General features: G+C 44.4%; 1 non-coding gene and 1 pseudogene across 1 annotated transcript; both read right to left on the reverse strand.

Moving 5' to 3' along the window:
* Positions 1-20,871: 20,871 nt before the first annotated feature.
* On the reverse strand, positions 20,872-20,990 carry LOC112261169. Its single transcript, XR_002955123.1, has one exon. It is a non-coding gene; the product is annotated as a 5S ribosomal RNA (ribosomal RNA).
* A 260-nt stretch (positions 20,991-21,250) lies between these two features.
* On the reverse strand, positions 21,251-21,369 carry LOC112261189 (annotated as a pseudogene).
* Positions 21,370-21,673: the final 304 nt, after the last annotated feature.

Below are 21,673 nucleotides of genomic sequence, written 5' to 3' on the forward strand. Positions count from 1 at the left end.
TGGTACAAACCTACCTTACTAGTTTTATTACAATGTAAAGACCATCCAAAATTGTGGTTTTCTAGGTCCTAGGTTTTCGTTCTAGGTTTTGTATTTCTGTGTTTGGCCTGGTATGGTTCCCAATCAGAGGCAGCTGTCGATCGTTGTCTCTGATTGAGAACCATACTTAGGCAGCCTGTTTTCCCACTATGGGTTGTGGGTAGTTATTTTCTGTTTAGTTGCACCTTGCAGAACTGTTTGTTTGTCGGTTTGTTGTTTTATTCAGTATTCATTCTTTATTAAATTATTATGAATATGTACCATGCTGCACTTTGGTCCTCTTCTCCTTCCACCAACGACAAGCGTTACAGAACTACCCACCACCAAAGGACCAAGCAGCGTGGTGAGGAGCAGCAGAGCTATCTGGAGAAATGGACATGGGAGGAGATACTGGAAGGCAAGGGACCCTGGGCACAGGCTGGGGAGTATCTCCGTCCACAAGAGGAACTGGAGGCAGCTAAGGCTGAGCGGAAACACTACGAGGAGTTGGCACGGCTGGCAAGGAAGCCCGAGAGGCAGCCCCAAAAATGGCTTGGGGTGGCACACGGGGACTGTGGCAGAGTCAGGAGTCAGACCTGAGCCAACTCCCCGTGCTTATCGTAAGGAGCCAAGGATGGAACCGGAGCCGGTCAGGGCGAAATTGGAGGTGAACGACGGAAGCGAAGCAGAGACAGTGAAGGAGTTAATGGGGACATTGGAGGAGAGAGTAATGAGGGAGTTGCTGAGCTGGTGAATGAGGCACGACATCCGCCCGATGGAGCGCGTCTGGGATTTGATGTCACCTGGTGAAAACTGTGCCAGCCCCACGCACCAGGCGTGTTAGCTAGCTAACATTAGGCTATAACTAGCAATGCATATGGATTTCTGAGATAATATTACTACACAGATCCTACACTGAATGCAAATGTTAGCTAGCGAGCCAGCCACCTAATGTCAGTTAGCTAGCTAACAGAAAGCTTTAACTTGCAATGAAAACAACTTTCTGACAAAATTATAAACTTATATCTGAAACTGTAGCTAGACTCTTACCCGTATACATGGATGAACGCTACACAGCAGACTGCAACCCCTTTCATTAAATAAGACGTCCTGTGTCCTGTTTCTTGGCTCATTGTGTCAAGTCACTCTGGTTCACACTGACTGTGTGCCATGCCATAAGAGTCAAAGAAAATCAGCATGGTACAATCGTCCTCCTGAAAATAGTCCATCAGAATTTTTTCTGCCCTGATAAATTCAAGGCAGCAATGTTATTGAGAGCAGTAGCAACACATTTGCAGTTGTCCATGGCTAACGTTATATCTTTCAAAAATAAGTGCAGTAGAAAGGATTATCAACATAACGAGCAGCTCACTTTATAGACAAAAGATGCAACATGGAAGACAAATCCGAATTTCATGTCCAGCACATTCATTATCTCAGCTAATCATGGCTAATGGGAAGGTTCCTGGCTTTTTCTGTGGCTAAACCAACTAGGCTCGTAATTTAAGAACTTTAATCATATTTACAGATGGCATACAAGTTTGTTATTAAGGCACATGAAAGTTCAAAGTTCCAGAAGGCATTCCTGGCCAAAAATAGCATTTTGATAAAAAATACAAATAAATAAGTCGTGACTTGCGACATTCGCCTAGTTCCCTGAAACGAGTCACAAATTCTACACATTAGTTTATACTGGATTAGGCTGTATTTGTATTCTGTATTTCATTAGTTACGCTCCAAATGTCCCTCCATCTTGTGCCAACATGGTTCCAATAGTAATATTTTTGTAAATTGGATATGCTCTCTGCAAGGCTCTGTATATCTTATCATATGAGCATTCTTTTCTCACTTAAATATTTTGATTTGAAATAAAAAATGTTGTGACATGTGACTTTTAAGTACATGTATTTGAATCTACATTGGTCAGTCCAAAATTGCATTTATTTCCATGACAGAATTCAAAAGTATTTCCTGTTACCAAGTAATTTACGGTTTCTATGCCTTTAGTTTTCCATGTGGACCAATTTATGGGTGAATACTGAAAAGGATTGTTTGATAAGGTTGTGTTTTTATGGAGTGATATTAGTTCTCATAGAATGGCTTTGTTTTAGTATGGTCAGGGCGTGTGTTGGGTGGGTTGTCTGTTAGTTTTTCTATGATTTGCTATTTCTGTGTTTGGCCTGGTATGGTTCTCAATCAGAGGCAGCTGTCAATCGTTGTCCCTGATTGAGAACCATATTTAGGGAGCCTGTTTTCTATTGTGTTTCGTGAGTGATTATTTTCTGTATTTGTGTATGTTACCAGACAGGACAGTTTCGTGTCACTCGTTTATCGTTTTGTTCGAGTATTCGTTTTCATTAAAAGGCATAATGAATACTTACCACGCTGATTCTTGGTCCTCATCTCTTTCTCCCACAGACGAACGTTACAGAATTGAGTTTTCATTATTGGTCAGGTATATCAGGAGATCATTTGCGAATAAGTTTAGTTTATATTCATGTTCACTAATACCTGTTACATTTGGAGTCTGTCTAATTATTTCTGCAAGCGGTTCAATTGCCAGTGCAAACAGGATGGGGGAGAGGGGACATCACTGTCTTGTGCCCCTTTCTAAAGCAATTTCATCAGAAAGTATTATTTCTGAATATTTTTGATTTAGGACATGTATGCAATATTTTTTATTAAATGTATTATTTCAGTTGGAAAGTTGATCTTCCAATGTTTTGAATGGGAAAAGGCCATTCCAGACAGTCTAAAGCCTTTTCGGCATCAACAGATGTCACATTGTATAGGAGACAGGCTCAGGAATTTCTAATTTCTCTACTCAAAATAGAGTACGTCATGAACATTACGGGGTCGAAGCCCAAAACAAACACGTGTATATGACACAGGGCTGTAACCCAAACAGAGCGTGGTGTAAATACACGGGATGACACCGGTCATAACAAGTGCACACTAACACAGTAACACGCAAGCCGATACAAAAAAGCACAGGTACTCACAAGACCAACGGACATGGAACAATAACCAACAAGGACAATGGGGAACAGAGAGCACATATATACACATACTAATCAGGGGGAATGGGAACCAGCTGTGAATAATGAGACAAGACAGTCCGGGGTTGGTGGTAATGATCCAGTTCAGTGACGTAGACCTCCGGAGCTGGTGAACGGAATGAGCAGCAGTACCAGGGGAATCTGTGACAACAGCCATTATTGATACAGTTGAAGTCGGAAGTTTACATACACTTAGGTTGGAGTCATTAAAACTTGTTTTTTCAACCACTCTACAAATTTCATGTTATCAAACTATAGTTTTGGCAAGTCGGTTAGGACATCTACTTTGTCATGACACAAGTAATTTTTCCAACAATTGTTTACAGACAGATTATTTAGTTTATAATTCACTGTATCACAATTCCAGTGGGTCAGAAGTTTACATACACAGTTGACTGTGCCTTTAAACAGCTTGGAAAATTACAAAAAATTATGTCATGGCTTTAGAAGCTTCTGATAGGATAATTGACATCATTTGAGTCAATTGGAGGTGTACATGTGGATGTATTTCAAGGCCTACCTTCAAACCCAGTGCCTCTTTGCTTGACATCATGGGAAAATCCAAAGAAATCAGCCAAGACTTCAGAAAATAAATTGTAGACCTCCACAAGTCTGGTTCATCCGTTGGAGCAATTTCCAAATGTCTGAAGGTAACACGTTCATCTGTACAAAGAATAGCACGCAAGTATAAACACCATGGGACCACGCAGCTGTCATACCGCTCAGGAAGGAGACGCGTTCTGTCTCCTAGAGATATACTTTGGTATGTACTTATGTACTTTGGTGCGAAAAGTGCAAATCAATCCCAGAACAACAGCAAAGGACCTTGTGAAGATTATGGAGGAAACAGGTACAAAAGTATCTATATCCACAGTAAAAACAAGTCCTATATCAACATATCCTGAAAGGTCGCTCAGCAAGGAAGAAGCCACTGCTCCAAAACCGGCATAAAAAAGCCAGATTGCGGTGGCAACTGCACATCGGGACAAAATATCGTACTTTTTTGAGAAATGTCCTCTGACGAAACAAAAATAGAACTGTTTGGCCATAATGACCATTGTTTTGTTTGGAGGAAAAAGAGGAAGGCTTGCAAGCCGAAGAACACCATCCCAACCGTGACTGTATCTGCGAGCAAGGAGGCCTACAAACCTGACTCAGTTACACCAGCTCTGTCAGGAGGAATGGGCCAAAATTCACCCAACTTATTGTGGAAGGCTACCCTAAAACGTTTGACCCAAGTTAAACAATTTAAAGTCAATGCTACCAAATACTAATTGAGTGTATGTAAACATCTGACCCACTGGAAATGTGAAGAAATAAATCAAAACTGAAATAAATCACTCTCTACTATTATTCTGACATTTCACATTCTTAAAATAAAGTTGTGATCCTAACTGACCTAAAACAAGGAATTTGTACTTGGATTAAGTGTCAGGAATTGTGAAATGCTGAGGTTAAATGTATTTGGCTAAGGTGTATGTAAACATCCGACTTCATCTGTATAGAGTGTGTGGGCATGTGGGCTGAGCAGACATTTTCCTTAAACACAACAAAAAAACATAAAGCAAAGTATTCTATGCCTTTTTAGCTCAGACTCCTTTCTGAATGTACCCCCAAAAAACTGGAATCATACATTGTACACAATTTGAAGAAACACTGCCACCTATTTACTGTGGTTGGTTTGTATGACCTTTTAAATTAAGGTGTAGTGGCTGGTGGTGTCTACTTGGGGAGATAGGGTCCACTGAGAAACTGAAATGGGATGAGTGGTAGCCTGACACACACCTTAGAGAAGTGTCTGATGCCGTCCCAGTCACACCATCCCAATTCACCGGATATAGCCCCTGTCCGATCGCACCAGTAACCACCATTAAATCTTAGTTGTAATGACAAACAAGGAAAAATTGTAACGAGTGCGCTAAAAGTCAGGTAGCAACTTCAGGGAGTGAGTGTTTTAATAAATGAAAGAACCAATGAACACGAAACACAAACAACGTACCGACATGAAAACAGAATCAATTACACCTGAGGAAATAACCAAGGGGAGTGACAGATATAAGGAAGATAATCAAGGAGGTGATGGAGTCCAGGTGAGTGTCCTGAGGCGCAGGTGCCCGAGACGGTGATAGGTGTGCGGGATAATCAGCAGCCTGATGATGTCGGAGAGGGAGTGTATGTGACAATAATAATGATTTGACATCCTTTCCTAATCCATCCAGAACTCTTGTTCATTTCACAACAAGTTTACAAGTCATAAATTTAAATATATTTATATATTGGAGTATAATTCAGTCTTCCCTTCTTCTCTCCCCCTCTCTCCCTACCAAACCAAATCCATCCCTCTAAAACCCCCCAGGCAGGCTCAGGGTCAGGGCAGGCAGGGGTCAATAATCCAGTTAGGTGGGGTAAGGTACAGAACGGCAGGCAGGCTCAGGGTCAGGGCAGCAGGGGTCAATAATCCAGTTAGGTGGAGCAAGGTACAGAACGGCAGGCAGGCTCAGGGTCAGGGCAGGCAGGGGTCAATAATCCAGAGAGGGTCAAAGGGTCCAGAAGGGCAGGCTCAGGGTCAGGGCAGGCAGGGGTCAATAATCCAGAGAGGGTCAAAGGGTCCAGAAGGGCAGGCTCAGGGTCAGGGCAGGCAGGGGTCAATAATCCAGTGAGGTGGGGTAAGGTACAGAACGGCAGGCAGGGTCAGGGTCAGGGCAGGCAGGGGTCAATAATCCAGAGAGGGTCAAAGGGTCCAGAACGGCAGGCAGGCTCAGGGTCAGGGCAGGCAGAACGGTCAAAACCGGGAAGGACTAGAAAACAGGAATTAAGAAACAGGCAGGAGCAGGGTAATAAACGCTGGTAGGTTTCACAAACAAAACGAACTGGCAACAGACAAACAGAGATCACAGGTATAAATACACTGGGGTAATGCGGGGGATGGGTGACACCTGGAGGGGGGTGAAGACAAGCACAAAGGCAGGTGAAACATCAGGGTGTGACAGTTCTCCTCTGTTCTGGTCCAGCTGCAGCTGCAGCTTAGGTCTTTCTTTGTGACATTTGACCATATGACTGGACAATAATCAAGATAAGATAAAACTAGAGTCTGCAGGACATGCTTTGTGGAGTGTGGTGTCAAAAAGCAGTGCATCTCTTTATTTCTTTATTATTATTTCTCCCCATCTTTACAACCATTGAATATGTTTTGACCATGAAAGAGAGAGAGAGAGAGAAGAAAAGTAGAGAATGGAAATAAAAGAACAAGGCTGAAGGAGAGAAATAGAATGGGAAGAATGGAAGAGAGAGAGAGAGGTGGGAAAAGTAGAAATAAGTCTGGAGAAGGATGGGAAGAGTGAAAGAAAGAGAGAAAAAGAAGGAGAATGGGATGACGATGGCCTCAGGGCCCCCAGCAGAGCTCAATAGCTTTTCATGCTTCATTAGTTTTCCGACCATTATGAGAAATATTTGTCATACGCTCGCTGCCCCTGGGCTTGTTGCTTTACAAGCCACCTGATGGAAATAAGTATTTGACTTCACATGGAATTACGTGTGCTGTGATCTCCATCTTCTTGCCTTTTTCTCTAGGCTGCGTTATTTTCCTTTTTACTTCATTGTCTTACATGAAATTCAGTTGGATAATTTAATAAGTAGGCTTTGATGTTACCAATGGCAACTGTATGGACCTCTGGCATGATAGTTCAGAGATGTTAGGCATTGACATTTGTCATAGTCACACAATGGCAGGAAGGATATTATGGTTTCTCTAACAAAAGGTGTAATTTCTTTAATAAATCCATGTCACAAAGGGACTGAGCTTTTCTGGTCAGTGTGTCAGTGTGTGTGTGTGTGTGTGTGTGTGTGTGTGTGTGTGTGTGTGTGTGTGTGTGTGTGTGTGTGTGTGTGTGTGTGTGTGTGTGTGTGTGTGTGTGTGTGTGTGTGTGTGTGTGTGTGTGTGTATGCGCGTGTGTCCCTTATAGAAAAGTCATGCGAAATTATCATCTTGTCTTTTCCCATGTAAATTAACATTTTCACATGTGAAATGTCAAAAGATCACATGTTGCCACAAGCTGCTACATAAAGTAATGACCAAGAATCAAGACATGCCTTTCATTTTAATAATCCAATTGCCTCTGTTACTGTATCCCTGGAGGTTTAGAATATTTATCCACCAACTTAAACATAATGACATATCCTTTGTTTCTGTCCCCGTTGATCTATATGATCTATTATTTTCTATGGGCCACTCATGTTGGGAGTCATAGATACAGAGATAATCTTTGTACATAGACGCATGTATAGGTAGCAATTTAACATTTATAACAGTCATAACAGTTAGTGATCATTTATGGTGGGACTCTATTTTCCCTCTGAGTAAGCACTGCATAAGATTATTAGCATTGTTCTAAGTCGCTCTGGATAAAAGCATCTGCTAAATGACTAAAACGTAAATGTAATAAGTGTATAACATTTAGAAGCAACAATATTTAGTAGTGACGTTATACAACGCCTAGCTACCTCACTAAGAGATTTGAGGCTATTGGTGTAATATTCCTACCAAGCACAGCCTTCAATCAAAGTTTACTTGGAAATCTGTCCTGAGGACCATATTTGGGTGTAGGGAACAGATACAGGGAGGGATGGATAACCCCTTTTTCAAATGTGAAAGTGGAAGGGGAAAATGTGCAGACAGAGGCAGGCCACATAAAGGGCAATTGTCTTCCTAAAAACTGTGTGCAGTGTTCTTGCGTAATACTTGGGAGAGTCCCACAGGTAAAAACCCCTTAGATTGAGGTTGCGTTCAATCTCCCCTTTGATTGGCAGTTTAGTGTGTTGGGTTAGGGTTTGACTGGACTACATTACCTAGAGGACACCACTTCTAATGTACTAAATTCTGCTAAAGATCAGAATGTTTGAATATGGTGACAAGACGGGGGTAGTAGGTCAATGTCATAGGGTGGTGACATTGACCTCCTACCCCCGTCTTGTGAGCTGTTCAAGAATGTCATCTTTAAATATGAATTATGCTGTATAAAACCAATATGATTCCAGATCCCACTTTGGCTAGACTTAACCAGTTAATCTGAATATCTCGCTTAATTGGTTGAAAATTAATTAAGTGAGGCCAATATTTCTCTAAAATCTGCCAGTGAACAGAAATCACATCGGCATAGATAGGAGTGTGTGAGAGACAGAGAGAATCTCTATCTAGATGCCAGGACGTTATCCCCATCCCACAGAATGGGATTGATTCTGTAAAATGGAGTATGGATCTGTCTTTATCCACTGCCGTTTGTGTGAGGCATACTAACACTTTTGATGGATCTGTCCTTTGGGGAAGAAACAGTTGGAAAGTGATTTTTGTGTAGTTTGGGGAGGGGGGATAACCATAATGTAGTCTGATGTAGTCTACTTGTCACAGTAAATCATCAAATAAATTTGATGGAATCCATGTCTGCTGTGAATACACTAGAACAGGGATCATCAACTAGATTCAGTCGCGGGACGATTTTTTCTGGAGCGGATGGTGGGGTGGTCAGAAGAGAATTACAAATAAGTTGTAGATTGACCACAAGAAGCCCAAAGATATGTTTGACTAAAACAATCATTTCAAACATTGCTTATATTTGTATACGATCAAGTCTCTCTATTATGTGTGGGAATACTTGGGAACAGATTTCCAAAATAAAATTAACTTGGAGCTGATTTCCTGGTGTTTTGTCTTTTACCGTACATTTGGAAAGTATTCAGACCGCTTGACCTTTTCCACATTTTGTTACATTATTCTAAAATGGATTAAAAAAAAACATTTCAACACACAAAACCCCATAATGACAAAGCAAAAATAGGTTTTTAGAAATGTTTGCAAATGTATTATAAATAAAAAAAACAGATACCTTATTACATAAGTATTTAGACCCTTTGCTATGGGACTTGAAATTGAGCTCAGGTGCATCCTGTTTCCTTTGATCATCCTTGATGTTTTTACAACTTCATTGGAATGCACCTGTGATAAATTAAATTGATCGGACATGATTTGGACAGGCACACACCGGTCCATATAAGGTCCCACAGTTGACAGTGCCTATCAGAGCAAAATCCAAGCCAAAGGAATTGTCCGTGGTGCACCGGGACAGGATTGGAGTACCTCATGAAGCTGGTTGAAAGAAGGCCAAGAGTGCGCAAAGCTGTCATCAAGGCAAAGGGTGGCTACTTTGAATAATCTAAAATCTAAAATATATTTTGATTTGCTTAACACTTTTTTTGATGTCATAGTTTTGATGTCTTCTTGAATAGTAAAAATAAAGAAAAACCCTTGAATGAGTGTCCAAACTTTTGACTGGTACTTGTATATATAATAATTTTTTTCAATAGAGCGACATGTTTATGTCTGTGCTCAGCCACACAGGGCTAGACATTAGAAAACAAGGGGAATTGTACACTGGCCCGCTGGGCAGTCATTAAAGTCGAATGCCACACCAATACAGAGAGTACATAATGGGGCAATGGCTTCAGTTAAAAACTTAAATTTCATTTCATTTATCGTTTTGGTTTTAATGTTTATTTTCATATTGGTCTAAGGCCTGGATTTAATCCAATCACACTTGTAGAAAACACAGCTTTTAAAAGCAATGTTACAGCATTTGTGGAGATTGCATTCAAGGTAAATGCTAAAGATGTGAGCTCAATTAGAAATAACCTGTAGGCCTCCCGAGTGGCGCAGCTGTTTAAGGCACTGCATTGCAGTGCTTAAGGCATAACTACAGACCCGAGATCCATCCCAGGCCATGACGGGAAGATCCATGAGGTGGCGCACAGTTGTCCCAGCGTCATCCGGGTCAGAGGAGGGTTTGGCCATCACGCTCTAGCGACTCCTGTGGCGGGCCGGGTGCATACACGCTGACTTCGGTCACCAATTGTACGGTGTTTCCTCTGACACATTGGTGCGGCTGGTTTCCGGGTTAAGTGAGCAGTGAGTCAAGAAGCAGTGCGGCTTGGCATGGTTGTGTTTCAGAGGATGTATGGCTCTCAACCTTTGCCTCTCCTGAGTCTGTACGGGCATTGCAGCGATGGGACAAGACTGTAACTACCAATTGGATATCACGAAATTAGGGGAAAAGGGGGGTAAGGTACCAAAACAAAATACAATTGAAATGTCAGATGTGCTATAACACGGATCAGAATGAATCCCATACTAAATGACTCATTGTGTCATTGTTGCCCATCCACTCAAAACTGTATGGAACTGTTATAATATAATACCAGTAGTTTAAGTCAGCCCTGAAATTATTATTACTGTTATTTTTCAGAGTAATTTTCAATAAAAAAGGCACAAGACACAATGATCTGTGATTGTGATTTGAGTTGATATCAGTTGATACGGTCTCTGTGGGTTATCCTGTGTTGTATCGCCATCTACTGGTACGTGGAAACACAACTGGAAATTCAAAGCAGAAGCAGTCATGTATTTACAGTACCAGTCAAAAGTTTGGACACACCTACACATTGAAGGGAATTTCTTTATTTGTACTATTTTCTACATTGTAGAATAATAGTGCAGACATCAAAACTATGAAATAACACATATGGAATCATGTAGTAAGCAAACAACTGTTCAACAATGTTATATTTGATTTCTTCAAAGTAGCCACCCTTTTGCCTTGATGACAGCTTTGCACACTCTTGGCATTCTCTCAACCAGCTTCATGGGGTAGTCACCTGGAATGCATTTTAATTAACAGCTCTGCCTTGTTAGCAGTTAATTTGTGGAATTCCTTTCCTACTTAATGTGTCTGAGCCAATCAGTTGTGTTGTGACAAGGCAGGGGTGGTATACAGAAGATGGTAAAAGACCAAACACATATTATGTCCAGAACAGCTCAAACAAGCAAAGAGAAATGACAGTCCATCATTACTTTAAGACATGAAGGTCAGTCAATCCGGAACATTTAAAGAACTTTTAAAGTTTCTTCTAGTGCAGACGCAAAAACCATCAAGCGCTATGATGAAACTGGCTCTCATGGGGACCACAAACAGCAAAGAAAGACCCAGAGTTACCTCTGCTGCAGAAGAGACAGTTCATTAGAGTTAACTGCACCTCAGATTGCAAATAAAATAAATAAAATGCTTCACTGAGTTCAAGTAACAGACACATCTCAACATCAACTGCTCAGAGGAGACTGCGTGAATCAGGCCTTCATGGTCAAAATGTTGCAAAGAAACCACTACTAAAGGACACCAATAAAAAGAGACTTGTTTGGGCCTAGCAACACAAGCAATGGACATTAGACCGGTGGAAATCTGTCCTTTTGTCTGATTAGTCCAAATTTGATATTTTTGGATCCAACCACCCTGTTTTTGTGAGACGCAGAGTAGGTGAAAGGACGATCTCCACATGTGGCAAATTTTTTGATTCCCACCATGAAGCATGAAGGAGGAGGTGTGATGGTGTGGGGGTGCTTTGCTGGTGACACTGTCAGTGATTTATTTAGAATTCAAGTCACACTTAACCAGCATGGCTACCACAGCAATCTGCAGCGATACGCCATCCCAACTGGTTTGCGCTTAGTGGGATTATCATTCGTTTTTCAACAGGACAATGACCCAATACACCTCCAGGCTGTGTAAGGGCTATTTGACAAAGAAGGAGAGTGATGGAGTGCTGCATCAGATGACCTGGCCTCCATTCACCGGACCTGAACCCAATTGAGATGGTTTGGGATGAGTTCGCAGTGTGATATGCTCAGCATATGTGGGAACTCCTTCAAGACTGTTGGAAATGCAATCCAGGTGAAGCTGATTGAGAGAATGCCAAGAGTGTGCAAAGCTGTCATCAAGGCAAAGGGTAGCTACTTTGAAGAATCTAAAAAAAATGTTGATTTGTTTAACACAGCTGGAGCCGTGCAGCGGTCCCTCTCCTTGTTCGGGCTGTGTTCGGCAGTCGACATCACCGACCTTCTGGCCATCACTGATCCATTTTTCATTTTCCGTTGGTTTTGTTTTGTCTTCCTTCACACCTGGTTCCAATCCCATCAATTACATGTTGTGTATTTAACCCTCTGTTTCCCCTCGTGTCCTTGTCGGAGATTGTTCTATTGTATGTGATTGTGCTAGTATGAGTTGATGTGCGACGGGTTTTGTACCCACTTTGTTATTTTTATATATTTTGGTTTTTGGAGTTTGGTCAGCACTTATTAAACGACTCCGTTTATACCAAGTTCGTTCTCCTGCACTTGACTACCCTGCCACCAACACGCACCCATTACAGGTTACTTGATGAGTCCATATGTGTTATTTCATAATTTTGATGTCCTCACTAATGTTCAATCATGAAGAAAATATTACAATTAATGAAAAATGATGAGTAAGTGTACAAACTTTTGACTGGTACTGCATTCGGAAAGTATTCAGGCCCCTTGCCCTTTTCCACATTTTGTTTTTTACGTTACAGCCTTATTATAAAATGGATTTTTTAAAAATGTTTTCCTCAATCTACACACAATACGCCATAATGACAACCCAAAAACAGGTTTGAGAAATATTTGCAATTTTATTACAAATACAAAACTGAAATTCTACATTTACATAAGTATTCAGACCCTTACTCAGTACCTTGTTGAAGCACCTTTGGCAGTGATTACAGCCTTGAGTCTTCTTGGGTATAACGCTACAAGCTTGGCACACCAATATTTGCGGAGTTTCAACCATTCTTCTCTGTAGATCCTCTCAAGATCTGTCAAGTTAGATGGGGAGCGTTGCTATACAGCTATTTTCAGGTCTCTCCAGAGATGTTAAATTGGGTTCAAGTCCAAGCTCTGGCTGGGCCACTCAGGCATATTCAGAGACTTGTCCCGAAGCCACTACTGCATGTCTTGGCTGTGTGCTTATGGTCATTGTCCTGTTGGAAGGTGAACCTTCAACCCAGTCTGAGGTCCTGACCGCTCTGGAGCAGGTTTTAATCAAGGATCTCCCTGTACTTTTCTCCATTCATCTTTCCCTCAATCCTGACTAGTCTCCCATCCCCACAGGATGATGCTGCCACCACCATGCTTCACCGTAGACATGGTGCCAGGTTTCCTCCAGACGTGACGCTTGGCATTCAGGCCAAAGAGTTAAATCTTGGTTTCATCAGACCAGAGAATCAGCCTACTCAATCACTTTTTTTGCTACTGTTTACAGGCCTCCTGGGCCATATACAGCGTTCCTCACTGAGTTCCCTGAATTCCTATCGGACCTTGTAGTCATAGCAGATAATATTCTAATATTTGGTGATTTAGGAAAAGTCCACAAACCCACTCCAAAAGGCTTTCGGAGCCATCATCGACTCAGTGGGTTTTGTCCAACATGTCTCTGGACCTCCTCACTGTCACAGTCATACTCTGGATCTAGTTTTGTCCCATGGAATAAATGTTGTGGATCTTAATGTTTTTTCTCATAATCCTGGACTATCGGACCACCATTTTATTACGTTTGGAATCACAACAAATAATCTGCTCAGACACCAACCAAGGAGCATCAAAAAGTCGTGCTATAAATTCTCAGACAACACAAAGATTCCTTGATGCCCTTCCAGACTCCCTCTGCCTACCCAAGGACGACAGAGGACAAAAATCAGTTAACCACCTAACTGAGGAACTCAATTTAACCATGCGCAATACCCTAAGATGCAGTTGCACCCTTAAAAACTAAAAACATTTGTCATAAGAAACTAGCTCCCTGGTATACCGAAAATACCCGAGCTCTGAAGTAAGCTTCTGTAATGGTTTTCTTCATCTGAACGAGAGGCGGACCAAAACGCAGCGTGGTTGTTTTGATTCATGTTTTAATAAATCCCTTTACATGAACAAACTAACAAAAACAAGAAATGTGAAAACTCAAAACAGTCCCATCTGGTGCAAAACACAAAGACAGGAACAATCACCCACCAACACACAGTGAAACCCAGGCTACCTAAGTATGATTCTCAATCAGAGACAACTAATGACACCTGCCTCTGATTGAGAACCATACTAGGCCGAAACATAGAAATACCCAAATTATAGAAAAACAAACATAGACTGCCCACCCAACTCACGCCCTGACCATACTAACTAAATACAAAACACAGGAAATAAAGGTCAGAACGTGACAGTACCCCCCCCCCCCCAAAGGTGCGGACTCCGGCCGCAAAACCTTGACCTATAGGGGAGGGTCTGGGTGGGCGTCTGTCCACGGTGGCGGCTCTGGCGCAGGACGCGGACCCCACTTCACCATTGTCTTAGTCCGCCTTATTGTCCGCCTCCGTGGCTTTCTCACCATGGCCACCCCTCTCAATGACCGCTCGGGACAGAGGGGCAGCTCTGGACAGAGGGGCAGAAGCTCTGGACAGAGGGGCAGAAGCTCTGGCGCCTCAGACTCCGGAAGCGGCGCCGGACAGGCGGGAGGCTCCGGCAGCAGCGCCGGACAGGCGGGAGGCTCCGTCGCCGGACAGGCGGGAGGCTCCGGCAGCAGCGCCGGACAGGCGGGAGGCTCCGGACAGGCGGGAGGCTCCGGCAGCAGCGCCGGACAGGCGGAAGGCTCCGTCGCCGGACAGGCGGGAGGCTCCGGCAGCAGCGCGGGACAGGCGGGAGGCTCCGGACAGGCGGGAGGCTCCGGCAGCGGCGCCGGACAGGCGGGAGGCTCCGGCAGCGGCGCCGGACAGGCGGGAGGCTCCGGCAGCGGCGCCGGACAGGCGGGAGGCTCCGGACAGGCGGGAGGCTCCGGACAGGCGGGAGGCTCCGGCAGCGGCGCCGGACAGGCGGGAGGCTCCGGCAGCGGCGCCGGACAGGCGGGAGGCTCCGGCAGCGGCGCCGGACAGGCGGGACCACCTGCAGGGAGGAGACGGAGAGACAGCCTGGTGCGTGGGGCTGCCACAGGAACCACCAGGCTGGGGAGACCTTCAGGAGGCTTGGTGTTAAAAGGAGGCAACTGAAGGACCGGGCTGTGGGGGAGCACTGGAGTTCTGGTGCGCAACCTTGGCACCACTTCCCCAGGCTGGACAACTACTCTAGCCCGGACCCTCCAGAGTGCAGGCACAGGTTGAACCGGGCTGTGGATAAGCACGGGAGATCTAGTGCTCACTACACGCATCTCTCCCCTAGGCTCCACTCCCACATTTGCCCGGCACGAGCGGAGCGCAGGCAGAGGACGCACTGCACCCTCCCAGCGCCCGGAGACACAGCACGCAGAGCCGGCGCAGGATAACCTGGACCAAAACTGCGTACCGGCGACCAGACCCGCTGAGCAGGCACCATACGCCCTGGCTCAATGCCCACACTCACATGGCACTTTCGGGGCTGCCCTATAGCGCACCGGGCTATGGGCACGCACTGGCGACACCGTGCGCTTAACCGCATAACACGATGCCTGACCAGTAATGCGCTGCTTATAATAAGCACGAGGAGTGAGCTCAGGTCTGCTACCTGGCTTAGTACCACACCTCGTCTGCCCCCAAAAAAAAAAATTTGGGGGCTGCCTCTCGTACCTGTCGCACTGCCGTGCTGCCTCCTCATATCGCCGGCTCCTCTCTCCGGCTGCCTCTGTTCTCCTAGCTGCCTCCACCTGTTCCCATGGAAGGCGATCCTTTCCCGCCAGGATCTCCTCCCAGGTGTAGCAACCCTTGCCATCCAATACATCCTCCCATGTCCAGGAGTCCTGTGATGCTGGCCGCTGTTGTTGCCGCTGCTGCTGCTGTCGTCGCTGCTGTTTACCACGCCGCTTGGTCCGTTGGTGGTGGGTGATTCTGTAATGGTTTTCTTCATCTGAACGAGAGGCGGACCAAAACGCAGCGTGGTTGTTTTGATTCATGTTTTAATAAATCCCTTTACATGAACAAACTAACAAAAACAAGAAATGTGAAAACTCAAAACAGTCCCATCTGGTGCAAAACACAAAGACAGGAACAATCACCCACCAACACACAGTGAAACCCAGGCTACCTAAGTATGATTCTCAATCAGAGACAACTAATGACACCTGCCTCTGATTGAGAACCATACTAGGCCGAAACATAGAAATACCCAAATTATAGAAAAACAAACATAGACTGCCCACCCAACTCACGCTCTGACCATACTAACTAAATACAAAACACAGGAAATAAAGGTCAGAACGTGACAGCTTCCAGAAAATTGGAACGGAAATGGCGCCACACCAAACTGGAAGTCTTCCGACTAGCTTGGAAAGACAGTACCGTGAGTTATCGAAGAGCCCTCACTGCTGCTCGACCATCCTATTTTTCCAACTTAATTGAGGAAAATAAGAACAATCCAAAGCTAACTAAGAAGCAGCATTCCCCAAGTGAGGATGGCTTTCACTTCAGCAGTAATAAATTCATGAACTTCTTTGAGGAAAAGATCATGATCATTAGAAAGCAAATGACGGACTCCTCTTTAAATCTGCGTATTTGTCACGTCCTGACCTTAGTTCCTTTTTTTATGTCTCTGTTTTAGTGTGGTCAGGGCGGGCATTCTATCTTTTTGTTCTAGGTTTTGTATTTCTATGTTTGGCCTGGTATGGTTCCCAATCAGAGGCAGCTGTCGATCGTTGTCTCTGATTGAGAGCCATACTTAGGTAGACTGTTTTTCCACTATGTTTTGAGAGTAGTTATTTTCTGTTTAGTGTTTTTCGTCACCTTACAGAACTGTTTCGGGTTTCGTTTCATTTTCTTTGTTATTTTGTTTAGTGTTCTAAGTTTAAATAAATATGATCATGAACACTCACCACCGAAGACAACCGTTACAGTATTCCTCCAAAGCTCAGTTGTCCTGAGTCTGCACAACTCTGCCAGGACCTAGGATCAAGAGAGACACAAGTGTTTTAGTACTATATCTCTTGACACAATGATGAAAATAATCATGGCCTCTAAACCTTCAAGCTACATACTGGACCCTATTCCAACTAAACTACTGAAAGAGCTGCTTCCTGTGCTTGCCCCTCCTATGTTGAACATAATAAACGGCTCTCTATCCACCGGATGTGTACCAAACTCACTAAAAGTGTCAGTAATAAAGCCTCTCTTGAAAAAGCCAAAACTTGACCCAGAAAATATAAAAAAATATCGGCCAATATCGAATCTTCCATTCCTCTCAATTTTTGGGGAAAAAGACAACTCACTGCCTTCCTGAAGACAAACAATGTATACAAAATGCTTCAGTCTGCTTGTAGACCCCATCATAGCACTGAGACTGCACTTGTGAAGGTGGTAAATGACCTTTTAATGGCGTCAGACTGAGGCTCTGCATCTGTCGTCGTGCTCCTAGACCTTAGTGCTGCTTTTAATACCATCGATCACAACATTCTTTTGGAGAGATTGGAAACCCAAATTGGTCTACAATGGACATGTTCTGGCCTGGTTTAGATCTTATCTGTCGGAAAGATATCAGTTTGTCTCTGTGAATGGTTTGTCCTCTGACAAATCAACTGTAAATTTCGGTGTTCCTCAAGTTTCCGTTTTAGGACCACTATTGTTTTCACTATATATTTAACCTCTTGGTGATGACATGGGAAAACATAATGTTAACTTTCACTGCTTTGCGGATGACACACAGCTGTACATTTCAATGAAACATTGTGAAGCCCCAAAATTGCCCTAGAAGCCTGTGTTTCAGACATAAGGAAGTGGATGGCTGCAAACTTTCTACTTTTAAACTCGGACAATACAGAGATGCTTGTTTTAGGTCCCAAGAAACAAGGAGATCTTCTGTTGAATCTGACAATTAATCTTGATGGTTGTACAGTCGTCTCAAATAAAACTGTGAAGGACCTCGGCGTTACTCTGGACCCTAATCTCTCTTTTGACGAACATATCAAGACTGTTTCAAGGACAGCTTTTTCCATCTACGTAACATTGCAAAAATCTGAAACTTTCTGTCCAAAAATGATGCAGAAAAATTAATCCATGCTTTTGTTACTTCTAGGTTAGACTACTGCAATGCTTTACTTTCCGGATACCCGGATAAAGCACTAAATAAACTTCAGTTAGTGCTAAATACGGCTGCTAGAATCTTAACTAGAACCAAAACATTTGATCATATTACTCCAGTGCTAGCCTCCCTACACTGGCTTCCTGTTAAGGCAAGGGCTGATTTCAAAGTTTTACTGCTAACCTGCAAAGCATTACATGGACTTGTTCCTACCTATCTTTCTTATTTGGTCCTGCCGTACATACCTACACGTACGCTAGGGTCACAAGACGCAGGCCTCCTCATTGTCCCTAGAATTTCTAAGCAAACAGCACGGTGTCCCTGGTGCGCAGGCATAGCCCGGTGCGTTACATCGCAGCGCCTCGTATTGGCTGGGCTAGAGTGGGCATCGAGCCAGGTGCCATGAAGCCGGCTCAGCGCATCTGGTCTCCAGTGCGTCTCCTCTGGCCGGGGTACATAGCACCAGCCCTACACATGGTGTCCCCGGTTCGCCAGCACAGCCCAGTGCAGTCTCTTCCACCTCGCCGCACTGGTCGGGCTACGGGGAGCATTCAACCAGGTAAGGTTGGGCAGGCTCGGTGCTCAAGAGCTCCAGTGCGCCTGCACGGTACGGTCTATCCAGTACCACCTCCACGCACCAGCCCTCCGGTGGCAGCCCCCGGCACCAGGCTGTCTCTCCGTCTTCTGTCTACAGGGTCTCCCACCTGTCCAGCACTCCCAGAGCCTTCCTCCTCTCCAGCGCTGCCAGAGTCTCCCACCTGTCCAGAGCTGCTAGAGTCTCCCGCCTGTCCAGAGCTGCTAGAGTCTCCCGCCTGTCCAGAGCTGCTAGAGTCTCCCGCCTGTCCAGAGCCTGTCCAGGATCTTCCAGGGCCGCCAGTCAGCCAGGATCTGCCAGAGCCGCCATTCAGCCAGGATCTGCCAGAGCCGCCAGTCAGCCAGGAGCTGCCAGAGCCGTCAGTCAGCCAGGAGCTGCCAGAGCCATCAGGCAGCCTAAGGTACCTCTCAGTCCTGAGGTACCTCTCGGTCCTGAGCTACCCCTCGGTCCTGAGCTACCTCTCGGTCCTGAGCTACCCCTCAGTCCTGAGCTGCCCCTCAGTCCGGAGGAGTTTGTTTAGTCCAGTAGGGCCCTTTAGTGGGGTTGCCAATTCTAGGTCGGCGGCGAGGGTCGCCGTACCTAGGAGGAGACTAAAGCGGACAAAGACTATTGTGGAGTGGGGTCCACATCCCGCGCCAGAGCCGCCACCGTGGACAGACGCCCACCCAGACCCTCCCCTATGGATTTAGGTGTGCGGCCGGGAGTCCGCACCTTTGGGGGGGGATACTGTCACGCCCTGGCCTGGCGTGACAGCTCAAATAAGCAAAGAGAACTTTAAGACATGAAACTCGAGAAACGCTATGAAATTGATGTCATTGTGTAAAATAAATCCAAATATTACCTCTTACATATTATATATGAAGAGTTTCCTGAAGTGCACACTAAAAAACAACAAAAAAACATGATTTAGGTAATAATAATAATAATAATAAATACAAACAGTTTTTGCAAAAGAACCCCTCAAATATGTTGTACAGTTTAATCGGGAATCATATTTAATTGGATCTGTAATTATTAAACAATACTTGCATGTTATGAAATGTATTCTCATAAATAATAAGGTGAACAGTAGGACACATTATTTTTAAACTGATGCCGTTTTTGATGCCTCAGTCGGGCAGGTACGAGTGCCCAGTTTCATATATTGTTATCACATGTTAGTTGAGCAGAACTGTCAATGTGATAATGGCCCTTTAAGTTACAATCAGGGTAATTACCACACCTGAAGGTGTAACGCAATTGAGTAGCTTTGACAATCAAATGGGTGGGTATTAAAAGGCATGCAATTACAATGTGTAATGACGCACAATGGCTGCTTTGGCACTGTTGGAAGATTTGGCAAGTGGAAGATTTCAGAGAAAGTGAATTTTCAGAGACCAGCAAGATTTAATGGCCAATGATGATAAGTGGCTTATGAACCGGTTCCAATTACCAAGAGCTGTTCTCCTGGATCTCCGTGCTGTAGTGGGCCCAGCATTACAGAGAAGCACCCGCAGAAACCAAGCCATGCCTGTCCCACTTCAACTCCTTGGCAACCTCGTTAATAGCGTCAATGGAGTCTCTTTGCGTTTGCAGTACTGCATCTGTGAGGACATGGCCGCTGGAGAGTTTTGATGCACGAGGTGCAGTGGAGACGCCGGGGCTGGGCGCACTCGGCTCCTGCTCATCTGCAGCCCCACCGACCCCGCTGGAACACGCAGCGGCTAAAAACAATAGAAAATGTCACAATTGTTTGTGTAAATAAATGTTTAAACAACTTGAATGTATGTGGTTTACTGTTTTCAAATGAGGGAATACTAATTACATACCTGGATCATCTGGTGCGTCTTGCATGTCCGTGTCCCCCTCCACCTCTGTCACTACTCCACTCAGGAGGTATTCCCCCAAAATACTGTAAAGTCGCTCATCAAGGGGGTTGAGCTCCGGTGTCCCTTTTCCCCCGCCTGTGGCACAAACACTTTTTCTGTGTAAGGCTATGCTCCTTTCGGCCACCACTTTTATGTCAGACCACTTCTTTTTTATTTCTGATTGGGTCCGACCTTCTGAGCCAGCAGCATTCACAGCGTCGGCCACATGCTGCCATTCTAATGCCTTTTTGGCATTTGTAATGCCTCAGCACCTGGTATTCCCAGGCCTGAGTACACCTGATTTGTAGCACAGATTGTTGGATGAAATACAAACTAAACTTGCTTACTTATTTCAAAGCGAGGGCACATATTTCAGCCTTGTGGAAAAAAACAGACAAAGAGTTGAAATTCCACAAGGCAGTGATAAAAAGCTTACAGCACCTGGTATTCCCAGGCGGTCTCCCATCCAAGTACTAACCAGGCCCGACCCTGCTTAGGTTCTGAGATCAGACGAGATCAGGCGTACTCAGGCCGGTATGGTCGTAAGTGAGAAACTAATTCTTGGTGCACTATATAAAGTCAAAGTGAGTCTGATTAACAGCTGTTGCATTTTCACCATTTAGATAAGCATCTTTGTGTCACTCAAAAAGTGGAAGAAATTGCATATACTGTAGCCATAATTTGTAGCACAGATTGTTGGATGAAATACAAACTAACCTTGCTTACTTATTTCAAAGCGAGGGCACATATTTCAGCCTTGTGGGAAAAAACAGACAAAGAGTTGAAATTCCACAAGGCAGTGACAAAAAGCTTACAGCACCTGGTATTCCCAGGCAGTCTCCCATCCAAGTACTAACCAGGCCCGACCCTACTTAGCTTCCGAGATCAGACGAGATCAGGCGTACTCAGGCCGGTATGGTAATGCCCACACTTCACTTGGACCGCAGAGTGAAGGAAAAGCAGTCAACAAGTGCTTAGCGTATTGGGAACTCCATCAAAACTGTTGGAAAAGCATTCCAGGTTAAGCTGATTTTGATGTCATAGTTTTGATGTCTACAATGTAGAAAATAGTAAAAAATAAAGAAAAAGACTTGAATGAGTAGGTGTTCTTAAACTTTTGACCAGTAGTGTACATCTGGTGTATTGGCAGCAATTATTGGTACCACAATTGTCTTCCCCGATTGACCATGAAGATTGCAATTGTTCCATTCACTATAATGGGAGATCCTGT

The sequence above is a fragment of the Oncorhynchus tshawytscha genome, linkage group LG10, assembly GCF_018296145.1.
Source record: "Oncorhynchus tshawytscha isolate Ot180627B linkage group LG10, Otsh_v2.0, whole genome shotgun sequence".
NCBI classification, from domain to species: domain Eukaryota; kingdom Metazoa; phylum Chordata; class Actinopteri; order Salmoniformes; family Salmonidae; genus Oncorhynchus; species Oncorhynchus tshawytscha.